A 13,528-nucleotide genomic window follows, 5' to 3' on the forward strand; every position below is an offset into this window, starting at 1 on the left:
AACATTATTAAAAAAAAATTATATCCAGGGCAAACAGTTCATAGCGCTGTAAGTTACGTGATATTGAATCAATGATTTACTCACTCTTGCCCATGAGAAATCCTGGCATAAAATAATTGAATAAATAAATGAAAGTTTGACTGAAAAGGAAAAACCAAATATGGGAATAATCAAATCACTCTTGCCCATGAGAAATCCTTGCATGAAATAATTGAATAAATAAATGAAAGTTTGGTTGAAAATAATTGAATAAATAAATGAAAGTTTGGTTGAAAAAGAAAAATCAAATAAGGAATAATAAAAAATAGTTATGTTTCATGGAAATAGTTATAAATGAATCCCAAAAATGATATCAATTATAATACACTGTGAAAACCCCCATACTTACAACCATATTCTTATATATTTATTATTATCATATTAATATAATAATAATAATACTATATAATTATTATATTAATATAATAATATAATAACAATAATATTATAATAATTATAATTATTATTATTATTATTAACTTATAATAATATTAGTAATATTAATTAACAATAATTATTTTAGTAAATGTGGCTCATATACTCATAAAGCTTCATTTCTATCTATGACACAAATCAATGCAAATATATAATACTAGCACAACCACATTTACCAATGAGATTGATATACCCATAGGTGTATATGAAACATATATATAAAATGTGGTTTGATATAGGCCGACGTTAATAATTATTATGTCTATTTTTTTAATGATCAACTATATAAATAATAACAACCATATTCTTATATATTTATGATTATTATATTAATATTACAATATTAATATTATACAATTATTATATTAAGGTAATAATATAATTATTACTATATTATTATAATAACAATAATATATTATTATTATAATAAAAATATTAACTCATAATAATATTAATAATATTAATTAACAATAATAATTTTCATAATAATAATTATTTTAGTAAATGTGGCTCATCTACTCATAAGGTTTCATTTCTATCTATGACACAAATCATTGCAAATATATATATTATTCATTCTTTAAATATAATTACTTATTTTATTAAAAAGACATTAAATTTTAATATAGTTTTTAGAAAAAATATAAATAATTTTTACTTTTTTGAGAAGATTTTTTGGTGTAAATCAAATTACAATATATTTCTCGACGCGTTTCGGACCAACGAGTGTGGTTTATCGTCAATCGTCAAGACAAATTGAATACCAGATCTTAGTTGCATGTTAAATATATAGAGATGATCATCCAATGGCTATTTTGTTTTATTAATTAACAGTAATCCAACAATTTTTATTTTGTTTCATTTTATAATAATAATAATAATTTACTAGTAAAAAAAATAAATACTAGTTAAAAAGTTAGTTATTGTTAAACAATAATAATAATTTTTTAATTAAATATTATTAAATAATAATGATATGAATATTAATTAATTAAATAATAATAATAATAGTTAATTCATTTTTACATAATAATAATTATTAATTACTATTATTTTTTTGTCACAATGTGACGATGGACCGTGGTTGATTTTCATATTGAGACAATCTTTGTCACAAAGCAACATTTGAGCATGGTTGACCACAGTTGACTATGATTCACTATGTTTGACCCAAAGGAATAACAAACCATTAGGGTTAATACAAAAACCCAAGATTGACCATGATTGGCCATGATTGACCATGCTTGACCATGCTTGACAATGATTGTCAATGATTTTTAGATGGAGACAATTTTTTTCAAAATGCGACATCTCATCACGGTTGGTTATGGTTGACCATGATTGATATTATAAACCCAAGTTAATAATAATCCCAAGGGATTGATATTATGAACCCAAGGGATTAATACTAAATTACTAAAACCCCATGATTGACCATGGTTGACAATGGTTCACCATGATTGATATTAAACCTACGGGAATAATAAACCCAAGGGATTGATATTATAAACCCAAAGGAATAATAAACCCAAGAGATTAATACTAAAACCCCAAGGCATTATGAACCCAAGGAATAATATTAAACCTAAGGGACTAATATTATAAATCCAAGGTATAAAAACCCTAAGATAAATATTAAAAATACTAAAATAAACATGGTTGAACACGGTTGATTTTCATATTGATACAATCATTGTCACAATGTGACATTGGACCATGGTTGACCATGTTTGATAATGATTAACCATTGTTGAATAATATTAAATCCTAGGAATATGAATCATTAGATCAATAAAATCAAGGGATTTATATTATAAACCCAAGGGAATAATAAACTTAAGAGATAAAAATTATAAAACCAAGGTCTATAAACCCTAACATCAATATTATAAACCCCAAAATAAACATAGTTGACCATGGTTGACTATGGTTGATTTCCATATAGAGACAATCCTTGTCACAATGCAACGTTGGACCATGGTCAACCATTGTTGACCATGATTAATTTTCATATTGAGACAATCTTTGTGGGACACAACATTAGACCATGGTTGACCATGCTTGATTTCCATATCCAACCTTGTTTGACCATGGTTGAACATTGTTGGTTATGATTGAACATGGTTGACAATGATTAATATTATGAACATGGATTGATATTATAAACCTAAGGGATTAATACTAAAACCCCAAGGCATTATCAACCCAAGGGAATAATATTAAATCGAAGGGGCTAATATTATAAACCCAACAGATATAAACCCTAGGATAAATATTATAGACACTAGAATAAACATTATTGAGCATCGTTGATTTTCATATTGAGACAATCCTTATCACAATTCCATGTTGGACCATGGTTGACCATGGTTGACATCATAATAAACCATGGTAGACCAGAGAATAATAAACCCAACCGATTGATGTTATAAACCCAAAGGAACAATAAACCTAAGGGATTAATACAAAAACGCCAAGGGATTATGAACCTAAAGGCATAATATTAAACCCAAGGGACTAATATTATAAACCGAAGGTATAAAAACCCTAAGATAAATATAAAAAATACTAAAACAAACATGACTGAGCCTGATTGATTTTCATATTGAGACAATCCTTGTCACAATGTGACATTGGACCATGGTTGACCATTGTTGAATAATATTAAACCCTAGGAAGATGAATGATTGCATCAATAAACCCAAGGGATTGGTACTATAAACCTATGGGGATAATAAACCTAAGGTATAAAAATTATAAACCCAAGGTATATAAACCCTAACATGAATATTATAAACCCTAAAATAAACATGGTTCACCATCGTTGACCATTGTTGATTTCCATACAGAGACAATCGTTGTCACAATGCAACGTTGGACAATGATTAACCATGGCTGACCATGATTGATTTTCATATCGAGACAATCTTTGTTAGAACACAACATTGGACCATGGTTGATCATAGTTGGTTTCCATATCCCTATGGTTTGACCATGGTTGAACATGATTGTCAATGATTGAATATGGTTTACCATGATTAATATTATAAACCTAATGGATTGATATTATAAACCCAATGGAATAACAAACCCAAGGGATTAATACTAAAACCTCAAGGGATTATGAACCCAAGGGAATAAGATTAAACCGAAGGGACTAATATTATTAACCCAACATATATAAACCCTAAGATAAATTTTATAAACACTAAAGTAAACATGATTGACCTGGTTGATTTTCATATTGAGACAATCCTTATCACAATGCCATGTTGGATCATGATTGACCATGATTATTTTTCATATCAAGACAATCTTTGTCACAATGCGACATTGGACCATTGTTGATCATGTTGGATTTTAATATCGAGACAATTTTTGTAACAATGCAACATTCAAACACGTTTGACTGCAACCAACAATGGTTGACCATGTTTGATTCTATAAAACATGGTTGACCATCATCAACCATGGCTTACCATGGTTGACCATGATTGTCGATGACTGTGAATGATTTTTATGTGCAGACAAATTTTGTCATAACACAAGATCAGACCATGATTGACCACAGTTGGCCATGGTTGGTTATGGTTGACCACAGTTGGCCATGGTTGGTTATGGTTGACCATGGTTGACCAAGAATGATATTATAAACCCAAGTTAATAATAAACCCAAGAGATTGATATCATGAGCCCAAGGGATTAATACTAAAACCCCAAGGTATTATTAAACCAAGGGAATAATATTAAACCCAATGGACTAATATTATAAACCCAACATTGGTAAACCCTAATATAAATGTTATAAACACTAAAATAAACATGGTTTTTTTCATGGTGAGAGAATCATTTTCACAATGCGACATTCAACCATGGTTGACCATGGTTGCCTATGATTGACAATGGTTAACCACGATTGATATTATAGACCTAAGGGAATAACAAACCCAAGGGATTGATATTATAAACCCAAAGGAATAATAAACCCAAGGGATTAATACTAAAACCACCAGGGATTATGAACCCAAGGGAATAATATTATAAACTCAATGTATATAAACCTTAAGATAAATATTATAAACACTAAAATAATCTTGATTGACCATCATTGATTGTCATATTGAGACAATCCTTATCACAATTCCATGTTGGACCATCGTTGACCATGGTTGACATCATAATAAACCATGGTTGGCTGACGAATAATAAAACCAAGCGATTGATATTATAAACCCAGATGAACAATAAACCTAAGGGATTAATACTAAAAACCCAAGGGATAATGAACCTAACGGAATAATATTAAACCCAAGGGACTAATATTTTAAGCCCAAGGTATATAAACGTTAAGTGAATACATATTTTGTCATAATGCGAGATTGAACCATCATTGACCATGGTTGGTTATGGTTGACCATGATTGATATTATAAACCCAAAGGATTGATATTATGAACCCAAGGGAAACATAAACCCAAGGGATTATTACTAAAACCCCAAGGGACTATGAACCCAAGGGAATAATATTAAACCCAAGGGACTAATATTGTAAACCGAACATTGGTAAACCCAAATATAAATATTACAAACACTAAAATAAACATGGCTTATTTTCATAGTGCGACAATCCTTATCAAAATGTGACATTCAAGCATGGTTGGCTATGATTGACAATGGTTGACCATTACTGATATTATAAACCTAAGGGAATAATAAACCCAAGGGATTTTTATTATAAACCCAAAGGAATAATAAACGCAAAGGATTAATACTAAAACTCCAATGGATTATGAACCCAAGGGAATAATATTAAACCCAAGGGACTAATATTATAAACCCTAAGATAAATATTTTGAACACTAAAATAAACATGATTGACCATCATTGATTGTAATATTGAGAAAATACTTATCACAATTCCATGTTGGACCGCGGTTGACCATGGTTGACAACATAATAAACCATTGTTCACTAGGTAATAATAAACACAAGTAATTGATATTATAAACCCAAAGGAACAATAAACCCAAGGGATTAACACTAAAAAGCCAAGGGACTATGAACCTAAGGGAATAATATTAAACCCAAGGGACTAATATTATAAACCCAACATATATAAAAGCTATCTGGAGATGTTTTTTGTTATAATGTGAGATCAGACCATCATTGACCATAGTTGACCATGGTCGGTTATGGTTGACCATGATTGATATTATAAAGGCAAGTTAATAATAAACCCAAGGGATTGATATTAAGAACCCAAGGGAAACATAAACCCAAGGGATTAATACTAAAACCCCAAGGGACTGTGAACCCACGGGAATAATATTAAACCAAAGGGACTAATATTATAAACCAAACATTGGTAAACCCAAATATAAATATTAAAAACACTAAAATAAACATGGTTTATTTTCATGGTGAGACAATCCTTGTCACAATGTGACATTCAACCAAGGTTAACTATGAGTAACAATGATTGATAGTATTGCAATATTTGACCACATTTGATTAAAATAATTAAAATATAAATATTGTTAATGTTATTCATTAATATTAATATTAATACTAATACACTTTATATTAAGAATATTAATGTTAATATCTTTAATATTGTTAAAATGAATTGAATTTTCAAATTTTAATTTTTATTAATAATTTTATTTTCAATTAAAGAAAATATTATTATTGTTATTTATATATATTAATACTATTTTTCATTGGAATTAAAATATTCATTCGATTTATTTTTAATTTCTCTTTGTACTATGTTACTACTTGAAAAGACATGAAAGCTAAGACAAAGGAAAATTCTATTATGCTTTATCCATTCTAGGTTTCTTTGAATTTAAAAATGTCGTACATATTTTCAATATGTACATCTTGGCTATCAATATTTTCACTGAATAATTTTTTTTTAAATCCAGTAAAGAATATAACCTAAAATTGGAATACCAAATTTAGTTTATGTTTGATTAGTTTCAATTAATTTTATTAAAAAATATAATTTTAAATTATAAAATTTCTAAAATTTAAATTTATAAAGTTTTTTCAAAATATTTAATTATTTTTTTATGTTAAATCATTTTGTACCTTAAAAATACCATTCAAGTAGCTTCAACAAAAATAGTATCATAAAATTTAAATAAAGAAAAAAAACCTAAATGTTTACATCCCATAATAATTGATGGTTTTTTTTTGCATATGAATGTAAAAGAAAATTGAAACGCACGAAGGTAAGACAAAGAGACATTCTTGGCTACTTCAAAGCCTAAGTTTTCCTTATCATTTTTGTCATTTCTGTTGGAACTTGAGAAGGATTGCATTTATCAAATCTCAAAATAACAAAAAATTGGGAAATAAATATGTGGCACAAAACACTAATGATATAAGATTTAGGAGATGTTGATGATATAGAGATTTATAAGTGTTTGCATATTTTTTTATTTTAAAGTAAATGATCGTGAATGATTTCATATGGAGACAAATTTTGTTATAATGTGAGATCAAATCATGATTGACCATAGTTGACCATGGTCGGTTATGGTTGATCATGGTTGACCATGGTTGAACATGATTGATATTCTAAACCCAAGTTAATAATAAGCCCAAGGGGTTGATATTATGAACCCAAGGGATTAATACTAAAACCCCAAGCGTTTATGAACCCAAGGGAATAATATTAAACCCAAGGGACTAATATTATAATCCCAACATTGGTAAACCGTAATATAAATATTATAAACAGTAAAATAAACATGGTTTATTTTCATGATGAGACAATCCTTGTCAGAATGCGACATTCAACCATGGTTGACTATGGTTGACTATGATTAACAATGGTTAACCATGATTGATATTATAAACATAAGGGAATAATAAACCCAATGGATTGATATTATACACCCAAAGGAATAATAAACCGAAAGGATTATGAACCCAACAGAATAATATTAAACCCAAGGGACTAATATTATAAACCCAAGTTATATAAACCCTAAGGGGAGACAAATTTTTTCATAATGTGAGATCGAACCAACATTGAACACAATTGACCATGGTTGGTTATGGTTGACCATGGTTGACTATGATTGATATTATAAACGCAAGTTAATAATAAAACCAAGGGACTGATATTATGAACCCAAGAGAAACGTAAAACCAAGGGATTAATACTAAAACCCCAAGGGACTATGAACCCAAGGGACTAATATTATAAATCGAACATTGGTGAACCCAAATATAAATATTACAAACACTAAAATAAACATGGTTTATTTTCATAGTGAGACAATCCTTGTCACAATGCGACATTCAACCATGTTTGGCTATGATTGACAATGGTTAACCATGATTGATATTATAAATGTAAGGGAAAAATAAACCCAAGGGATTGATATTATAAACCCAAAGTAATAATAAACCCAAGGGATTAATACTAGAACTGCAAGGGATTATGAACTCAAGGGAATAATATTAAACCCAAGGGATTAATATTATAACCCCAACCTATATAAACCCTAAGATAAATACAATAAACACTAAAATAAAAATGATTGAATATCATTGATTGTAATATTGAGACAATCCTTATCACAATTCCATGTTGGACTATGGTTGACCATGGCTGACATCATAATAAACCATGGTTGACCGAGGAATAATAAACCCAAGCGGTTGATATTATAAACCCAAAGGAACATGAAGCCCGAGGGATTAATACTAAAACCCCAAGGGATTATGAACCTAACGAAATAATATTAAACCCAAGGGATTAATATTATAAACCCAAGGTATATAAAACCAATTTGGAGACAATTTTTGTCATAATGCATTATCGTGCAATCATTGACCACAGTTGACCATGGTTGGTTTTGGTTGACTATGGTTGACCACAATTGATATTATAAAGGAAAGTTAATAATAAACCCAAGGGATTGATATTATGAACACAAGGGAAACATAAACCCAAGGGATTAATACTAAAACCCCAAGGGACTATGAACCCAAGGGAATAATGTTAAACCCAAGGGACTAATATTATAAACCAAACATTGGTAAACACAAATATAAATATTACAAACACTAAAATAAACATGGTTTATTTTCATGGTGAGACAATCCTTGTCACAATGCGACATTCAACCATGGTTGGCTATGAGTAACAATGATTGATAGTATTGGACATATTTGACCACATTTGATTAAAATAATTAAAATGTAAATAATATTAATATTAATACAATTTATATTAAGAATATTAATGTTAATATCTTTAATATTGTTAAAATGAATAGAATTTTCAAATTTTAATTTTAATTTATAATTTTATTGTCAATTAAGGAAAATATTATTATTCTTATTTATATATATTAATATTATTTTTCATTGGAATTAAAATATTCATTCCATTTAATTGTTCTTACAATGGTCTTACATTGGTTGAGTAATCTACCGCCTTCATTCAAACCAAGGCTCTGTCAAAATTTTCCCCCATGGAGTGATGAGAAAAGTTTATTTTGCACTAGACTCATTTTGTTTTTCTAGAAAATTCCACTGCAATTTTGTAGTTTTTGTATTGTTGCAGAATGTTGGTTTCCAATTTTGCTAAAAAGTAAGCAATGAGACCGACAAAAGTTAATTTCCTATCAATTGTAAGAAGAAAGAGAAAGTCAAAGCCACCTCCATTGCATTGGAAGCCTTCAAATCTGTTTGCATTGGAAGCATGATTTTTTATCATCCACGCCACAGTCTTGCACTAGAGTCCTTGCAAATGAGACTCCTTGTGATTGTCAAATTGATTGAAGACTTTAATTCACCAAGCTGTTTTCCTCAATGGAGAACAAAGGCACAAGGTTGGTTTTTATGCCATTGATTTTTTGGTGCTTTGAGTGTTGACTAGAGATCTTGGAGCCATAATATTTTTAATATGAAGTCGAAATTTGTCAACATAGGTTGATTAATTTTTCCTTTATGGGGCCTTCAATGGTTAAAATTTAATGTAAGAACAAAAAATTTGTACACAGGGATCCAGTGTTGGTCTTTTTAGTGGATGAAAGATATCATTCTTTCTGGTTTTGTGGTAGTTTTGTCAATTTTTAAACACCAAGTATTGGGTCAATTTTGTTTTGTTTGTAACTTAATCTCTTGGCATGGAGATTGTTGGAGATTGTTGGTGATAATTTAGCAATTTCTTCCTCAATGACAATCAGTCTGGTCTTGGCATGAGCCTTAATTTGCTTATTTTGGAGTCCTTGAGCCTGAATAATATATTCAGCATGGTTGGAAATCATTAAGTTTGTTTTCCTTGAAGAATATGTGCATGGTGCTTAAGTGTGGTTTTTTTCTTGGAATAACTGTGAAGACTATGATGGGCAGAGTATACTAGGATGTCCATTATTTTGTAGGTTGACTGATTGTTAAATGGAGGATAACCACTATTGCAAATTAATCACAACCTTTGATTTAAAGATTTTTTAAATAAATGGATTGTGAAAGTGTGTGATAGCGTGATGTTGGAATGAGATCATTAGAAAGTCACATAATCGTTGTAGTTTTGGTGAATGAGTTGTTAGCAAATGAGTGCGAACATAGTCGAAATCATTTTCTCAGTTCCTCTAGATCATGAGCTTTAATTTTTACTCATTAAAAAAAAATCTATGCAACCTGAGATTTCACACCCAGATTGAAGCAACGTTGTATGGAAACCACCTTGAGACTATTTCACACCCAGGGGTAGTTTTTTCTCTCTCGATGATATTATTTATGATGGGCGCAGTTTATTAAGATGATTATGTCTCTCATAAGTTGCGAAACCAGACCTTTGATTAGCTTTGATTTGGATTTGATTAAGTTTAAATTATAGAGTTTATGAATATGAAATCAAGAAGGGAAAATGGCATTGTGGTTAGCCCAAACCATATAGCTACATGATGTATTAGAGGTCATTAGTTCAAACCTTTGTGGAGACATTTTTTGAAGTTGTTAAGAGCACATATTTTTTGCAATAGTTTCATTGTTGATCTTACGTTGTAAACGGGTGCATTTTTAGTTGAACCTAACACCCAATTAAATCATCGTCAATTTGTCTATATTGGGTGAACTTTTGGTGGTAACTAACACACCTTTCTCGAATTTTATTGCTTGAGAAAATGGCCAAAGTCGATGATTTGTTACAGTTATTACACAGTTTAGTGTCATCCAGTATTCATAACAATGTCCCTGTCAGTAAGGACATGTTCTCTAACATTCAGTCATGTTTGCAAAATGAAAAATTGAATTCTTGGAGCTAGAGTCCCAATTTTAGCAAGAAGAACTACAAAAGAATAATTTTGAAAATGTTTTTTTTTTCAAAATCATAGTTTGTTTGGGCCTCATCATCAATTAGAAAATGATCAAAGTAATGCAGTGGTTTCAAAAGAAAATTTGGATGCAACTAAAATTTCTTATGAGAAGCCTGTTATTCCCAAAATTTTCATAAGACCATGGGAAGAGATTAAACACAATAAACATAGAATTGGTTTGGGTTACAATGAGGATATTCTGGATGTATCCTTTCCCATTCCAGATTTCACTAAACCTATATAATTCCAAAGTGCTGGATTTCTCGACGGTGTTGTTCCAGAACAAGTTGATAGATGCCAACAGTGTAACAAAGTTGGACATGTGAAAGATCATTGTTTTGATCTTCACCCATATGAGCATTGTGGAAAGTGAAATCATCATAGAAATAGATGTTCCAAAAAGAAGCCTACTACAAGTGAGAAGGTAAATTTAGGATGGATTGCTTCTTGGAATTGGACGAAAACAATCGAAGATTTGCAGATCATATCAAAGAATATGTTCCAGAGCGATGACCAGCCTTGCAGTGATGGAGTGTACTTCTCAACCAATATCCGTCAAGGGGGGAAGTGTTGATGATTTTCTAGAGGTTCAAGTTTGAGATATCAAGCAAGCCTGAGTCAGATTTGAGTTGATTGAGTTTATTCAGCACTTCCATGTTTGGAATTGTTCGAGGAACTATTGTGATAGTTCTAGAGTTTGTGGTCAACTTAAAACCACATTTTTGGTTGTTTTTAGAATCGCTATGAAGGATCCAGAGTTAGTGTTGGAAGCTCTCCCATCTTGGTTTGTGGTCATCGTTAAAAACCATTTTTTGAAAGACATTGAGATGAATTTTTGTATTTTGTTCTCTCGTTCTTGGACTTTGGTATATCCCTTTAGATTCATGGGGACTATTAGATAACTAATCCTCGGGATTAACCTTGGATCAGTTTGGGTAGTTATTGGAGTCCAAGAACTCCCGGGAACTAATTCAACTATTTTCTTTATATGTATTTATATGTACATCTTGTACATAATTTCTTGAGATCAATATAATATACATTTGATTTGATTTCTAGTTTTGTGTCTTACAATAGTTAACAAAGAGTGGGGTTGATCACCTCCTCACAATAATTTAGCTTCCTTTTTCCCTTCAAATCCTTATCATTCCAAAATTTGGCCTTAAATTTGGAAGTAATAGTATCTTTTAATATTGTCTTTATCCTCCAAGATGATCTTCTCCTTTAACCTCCAATAGTTGAGCCAAGACTAGGCATCATTTTGCCAACCACACTTGAGCTAGAGGTGGGGGTTTTAGCTAGAGTTAAAAGGAATTTTGGGGAAACTCTTGCTTTCCATGTTATATAGCTTCTTCTTATACATTAGATAGTGAAACATAGCCATGCTTTCATTGGGGGAAAGGCTAGCTTCAGAGAAAATGACATGATAGGGAGTATTACCTTTAATCTTGAGGTAGTAGGTTATAAATTACTTTTGGTTCAACTCGATCTTCCTCCATAATTCCTTAGATATATTGCAACCCCAAAGTTCACATCCATACAAATAACAGGGGTGATAAAAGTCTCAAACATGAACTTTTTTACTCCAAAGTGAGAGATTAATAGTCTTGAAATTTTTTTCAAAATCATAATAAGTTTTCCAAGTGTCTATAAATTTTTTTCCAATGTTATAATTCCACTCTACATTTTATGTCTATATAGTTTTATTTTTTTTAATATATAGTTTTATTTATATATATATATATATATATATATATATATATATATATATAATATATATATATATATTATATATATTAAAATATATATATATATATATATATATATATATTTAAAATTTATATATATATATATATATATATATATATATATATATATATTTTCAATTTTTTTAATATTATAGAGAAAAAATGTTTAAAATTTTTATATTATTTAAAAATAATGTTTAAAAAATAATTAATTAAATTATATTAATATAAAAATTTAAAAATATGTCAATTAAAAAAATAATGGAGATTTGTTATTAATAAAAATTTACACAAACATTTAACACAAAAATTAATAAAATAATAAATTTATCTGCTTTATGTTTTGGAAGGTTTAAGTATATTTCTAATCAAAACTCCAAATTAAACATTTTGAATGAACCTAATGGTTAAGAGCATATGTTTGCTAAATTTAAAAATCAAATCCTTATACGAAAGTAAGTCCCTTGTCCCATAAACTATCTCATACACCAATTTAATGTTTTTCTTGACCCTAACTTTAGAATTAATTAATAATAATAATATAATAATTAAACAATCAATATATATATATATAGCTACGCAAAAACAAAATTATTATAATAATACTGGTTAATACTCATCGTTTATATTTTTTAAATCATCAAATTCAATTCCCGTAATCAAACTGTTATACTAACTCATACAGATGTGGAGCATAATACAGATGTGGAGCATAATGATGAACCGGAAGACTTTTGCTCTACGCTGATAACGTCCATATCAGTGAGTAGCCCAACACTCAATTGGGCGTACCACGTGAGAAGTAAAGCAATTATCATTTTCCACGTCTCAATCAACAACAACCGCTGAGGCAATGAAGGGTATACTTATCACAGCCACTCTCAATAACAAACAAACAGATATCTTGATTAATCAACATAGGTTGATTAATTTTTGCTTGATGGGGCCTTCAATGATTAAAATT

Source organism: Pinus tabuliformis, chromosome X (genome assembly GCF_031772625.1).
Source record: "Pinus tabuliformis cultivar Carrire ecotype Pingquan chromosome X, CPIR1, whole genome shotgun sequence".
Lineage (NCBI taxonomy): Eukaryota > Viridiplantae > Streptophyta > Pinopsida > Pinales > Pinaceae > Pinus > Pinus tabuliformis.